A 5,000-nucleotide genomic window follows, 5' to 3' on the forward strand; every position below is an offset into this window, starting at 1 on the left:
TCTCGAACTCCTGACCTAGCGATTCCCCCCACCCCTCCCCCTCCCCCGCCTCGGCCTCCCAAAGCGTGCCGGGAGTACGGGTGTCGGCCACCGCGCCCGGCCGATTGCTTCTTGTTTTCAATCTTCTTTTCTGCACGCTGCTGTGTGTGAGCATACGTATATCTATCTAGATAGATAGATACGTAGATATGGACACACGGACACGTACCTACACCGACGAAAATATCTAGTGATGAAACTAGACATTTCCATCATTCATACATGTGTATAGGATAGATGTTAATTTTAATGGATGAACGTGTATGACGTAAAAACCCATGTCATTTACATAGACCTGTATATGTATATCCTTCGTTTAGTATGGATTAACAATGTTCGTGTATTTATTTTCTTTTCTTTTGGGGCCTGCCTGATCTTCTCACTCTGGGCTCTGGTGACCTCAGGCTCCCAAGTAGCTGGGATGGGACTACAGGGATCTCTTAAGCCCGGGAGGCAGAGGCGAACGTGGGCTGTGATCGCGCGCCTCCACTCCACCTGGGCTGGGCTGGGCTGGAGAGAAAACGGTGGATTGTCATCTTCATTACCTTACCTTTTAGCTTTATTCGTACCCTCTTATTTGCTTCTTTATTCTCATGGGTTATTCTAGGTCATTGTCATGTTCATCGTTTGCTTGCTTGTTTCATTGGTTTCCTTCCTTCCCTGCCTTCCCGGCGGGGTCTTCCTCTGCCTCTGTCGCCCGGGATCACCCCAGCCTCGACGATTTCGACCGACCGTCCGACCGAGCGGCCGTCCCGCGTCTCATCCCTCCCGTCCCCGTTCCCTGGGACTACGGGTGTGCACCACCACACCGGGTGACTTTGATGTTCTTTCTCACGTCTCACGTTTTCCGTAGGTAGGGAGGCAGGTATCTGTGGATGTGTGGATGTGAGTGAGATGGGGTCTGGGGTTCTGTCGTGTGGCCCGGGCTGGTCTCGGACTCCTGTTCTCGAGCGATCCGCCTGCCTGCCTCGGCCGCCCGCGCTGCTGCTGTGACAGGCGTGAGACGCTGCACCTGGCTCATTCTATAGTTGCCTGCCTGCCTGCCTGCCTGCTTGCCTGTCTGTCTGTCGATCGTCTTCTTTTTAGTACGGGTGTGCTCTCGCTTTGTTGTCCACGCTCTGGGCACACGTGATCGCTTTTTAAACTTCTATGATTATTATTATTGCAGGTGTCGTCTCACACGTCGAGGTGATCTCAAACGTCTACGCTCCGGCCATCCTTCCACGTCGGCCTCCCGGAGTGCTGGGATGACACGCGTGGGCACGGTACGCTCTGGTCGTATTTCTCGTGGGTCGGTTCTTTCCGTTCTACGCACGCAGAATGCGAACAGATAAGATTTTGAGACGCGTCTCACCGATCTCTCCCCTCCCCCTCCCCCTCCCCCTCCCCCTCCCCCCCTCCCCCCTCCCCCTCCCCCTCCCCCTCCCCCTCCCCCTCCCCCTCCCCCTCCCCCTCCCTCCAGACGGAGTTTCACTCTTGTCGCCCAGGGTGGACTACGATGGCGTGATCTCGGCTCGCTGCGACCTCCGCCTCCCGGGTTCGAGTGATCCTCCTGCCTTGGCCTTCCTGAGGAGCTGGAATAACGGGGAAGCGCCATCGTGCCCGGCTGACTTTTATATTTTTAGTACAGATGGGGTTTCTCCGTCTTGGTCAGCCTGGTCTTGAGCTTCCGACCGTTGGACGATTTTAACTTTCTTGGTGGTTGCTTTTCTTTTTCTTTTTTTCTTTTCTTTTCTTTCCTTCTCCTCCCCCCACCCACTTCCCCTGTCCTCCTCGTCCTCCTCGTCCTCGTCCTCGTCCTCCTCCTCCTCCTCCTTTTTCATCTCTTTCAGCTGGGCTCTCCTACTTGTGTTGCTCAGTTGCTCACGCTGGTCTCCAACTCCTGCCCTTGACGCTTCTCCCCTCACACCCACCGTCTGGTTGTTGAGATGCGCACCTCTTGTAAAATGGAAAAGATGAAAAAAATAAAGACGGAGGTGAAAAGCACGGAGTGAACGTGTCTCTTGCCGTCTCCCGGGGTGTCCCTTGGACCCCGAGAGACGGAGGGAGCTTGGCTGAGTGGGTTTTCGTGGCTGAATCCTCCCGAGGGCCTCCTTCCCTCTCCCCCTTGTCCCCGCTTCTCCCCCGGCCGAGGCTCCCGCCGCCGCCGCCGTGGCATTTTCCGTAGGAGAGCTGTGGGAGAGGACCGACGCGGCTTCCGGATCTAGATCCCGCCGGACGTCTCTGGCTCGGCGTCCCCCGCCGGCTACCTGCCGCCTTCCGGGGAGCTCTGAGGCGCGTGCCCCCAGCCCCCGTCACGTCCCGCTACCCTCCCCCGGCTGGCCTTTGCCGGGAGACCCCGGGGGAACCGCGTGGACGCTGCTTTCCGACCCTCCGGCGAACACTTCCGCCGGATGCCCCGGGTTGGCCGGATGGGATGAGACTGGACCGCTCCGGACCGTGCTGTTCTTGGGGGTGGGTTGTCGTACAGGGTGGACCGGCGGCCCCGGCGTTGGAAAGGGTGCGCGGGGGTGGAGCTGTCACGTGGGATGCCCTCCTTCCCCTCTGCCTGCCTTCGGCTTCCTCGGGCGTGAAGACGACTTCCCGTCACGACCACTTTTCTCCCCTTTCTCCACCACGCGGATGAGACGCATGAGAGGGAGAAACAGCTCCATAGATACTGCTGACCTTCATTTGTGGAATCCTCAGTCACCTACACACAGACAGGTGACTACACGGGGACCCAAATCGGACACCGTTTCCGGGTCCTCATGGTGGGATTCGTCGGTCTCTCTCTCTCTCTCTCTCTCTCTCTCTCTCTCTCTCTCTCTCTCTCTCTCTCTGTCACACACACACACACACGATTTCCGTATCTAGTTCACAAAGCACACTCACTTACCCTTTCCCCGGTACGCAGGCTGAGTGAAACCCACCCCGCCCTCCACCCGTCGGCTGACGAAACCCCTTCTCTATGATGTATGAACGAGACGGTCTGGGCCGGGCACGGTAGCTCACGCCTGTCACTCCGGCACTTTGGGAGGCCGAGGCGGCTGGATCGCTTCAGGCCGGGAGTTCCAGACCGACCGCGCTGGCCGACGCGGCGAAACCCCGTCTCTCTGAAAAATAGAACGGTGAGCCGGGCCTGGTGGCCTGGGCTTGGGATCACGACTGCTCGGGAGACTGGGGCGGGCGAGTGGCTCCGACCGGGGAGGCCGAGGTTGCGATGAGCTGAGATCGTGCCACGGCGATCCGGCCTGGATGACGCAGCGAGACCCTGTCTTGATAGAATCGTAATATTATTAGAAGGTGACTTGTGCCTGGTGATGGCCGCCTGTCGTCGCGGCTGAGAGGCTGCGATGAGGAGAAGATCGCTTGAGGCCCCGCGGGTCGAGGCTTCGGTCGGTCGGCCGTGACCCGCTGTATCCTGGGCGGTCACCGGTCGAGGACATAGGCCCCCTCCCCGTTTTCCTTTCTTTTCTTCCCTTCTCTTTTCTTCTTTTTTCTTCTCTTTTCTTCTTTCTTTCTTTCTTCTTTTTCCTTTCCTTCTTCCCCTCTTTCTTTCATGCCTTACTGCCTTCCTGCCTTTCTTCTTTCCTCCCTTACTCCCTTCCTCCCTTCCTTCTTTCCTCCCGCCTCGGCCTCCCAAAGTGCTGGGATGACTGCTGTGAGGCACCGTGCGTGCTTGGCCTAAAGAGACACCCTTTGAGAGTGAGACACGGGGAGCGCCTCCCGGTGATCTGATGGACTGATTGATTTAGAGACGGCATCTCACTCTGTCACCCCGGCAGTGGTGCCGTCGTAGCTCACTCACTGCAGCGTGGACGTTCCTGCACTCGAGCGATCCTTCCGCCTCAGCCTCCAGAGTACGGTACCCGGGACCACGGGCACGCGCCACTGTCCCCGGACCGTTTTTTTCTTCCCCCCCACCCCGAGACAGATTTTCGCTCTGGTTGCCTAGACTGCGGTGCGGTGGCGCGATCTTGGCTCGCCGCAACCTCTGCCTCCCGGGTTCGAGCGAGTCTCCCGCGTCGGCCTCCCGAGTAGCTGGGATGGCGGGCGGGCGCCGCCACGTCTGGCTGATGTGGTATTTTTAGTGGAGGCGGGGCTTCTCCGTGTGGCTCGGGCTGGACTCGAACTCCCGACCTCGGGTGATCGATCCGCCCTTCCCGGCCTCCCGAAGTGCTGGGATGACGGGCGTGAGCCACCGCGCCCGGCCTTCATTTTTCAATGTTTTTCCACGGACGGGGTCTCCTCGTTTTGTTGCCACCCTCCTGACCCGGCGTCTCAGAGTGCTGGCGTGACGGGCGTGAGCCACTGCGCCTGGACTCCGGGGAGTGATTCACGACCATGACCGCTGGACTGATTCTTTCTTTCTTCTTTCTTTCTTTCTTTCTTTCTTTCTTTCTTTCTTTCTTTCTTTCTTTCTTTCTTTCTTTCTTTCTTATTTATGGATGGATGAATTCTTTTAGTATTGATTTGTGTATTTCTTTTCAGACGGAGTCTCGCTCTGGGCGAGGAGAGGCGAGGCGCATCGCTTTGGAAGCCGCGGCACCGCCTTCTGAAGCCCCATTCATATGCACAGAGCCCTATTCCCTTCCTGGAGTTGGAGCTGATGCCTTCCATAGCCTTGGGCTTCTCTCCATTTAGAAGCTTTGACAGGCGCAACCCCACCCAGAGGCTGGCTGCGGCTGAGGATTCCTGGGTGTGCTGGGGCTGGAAAGTGGGTCCCCTATTTTGGATACCTCGGCCGAGACATCCCCGGGCCCCCATCGCTTGCCCACCCTTTGAGATCCCCAGCCTCCGCCACCTTGCAGGCTCACCTCTTACTTTCATTTCTGTCTTTCTTCCTTTCTTGCGTTGGAGGAGGGGGTGCGGGAATGAGGGGGTGTGGGGGGGTGGGGGTGCGGGGTGGGGACGGAGGGGAGCGTCCTAAGGGTCCATTTAGTGTCATGCCTCTTTCACCACCACCACCACCGAAGATG

Source organism: Pongo abelii, chromosome 23, assembly GCF_028885655.2.
Source record: "Pongo abelii isolate AG06213 chromosome 23, NHGRI_mPonAbe1-v2.0_pri, whole genome shotgun sequence".
Classification (NCBI taxonomy): Eukaryota; Metazoa; Chordata; class Mammalia; order Primates; family Hominidae; genus Pongo; species Pongo abelii.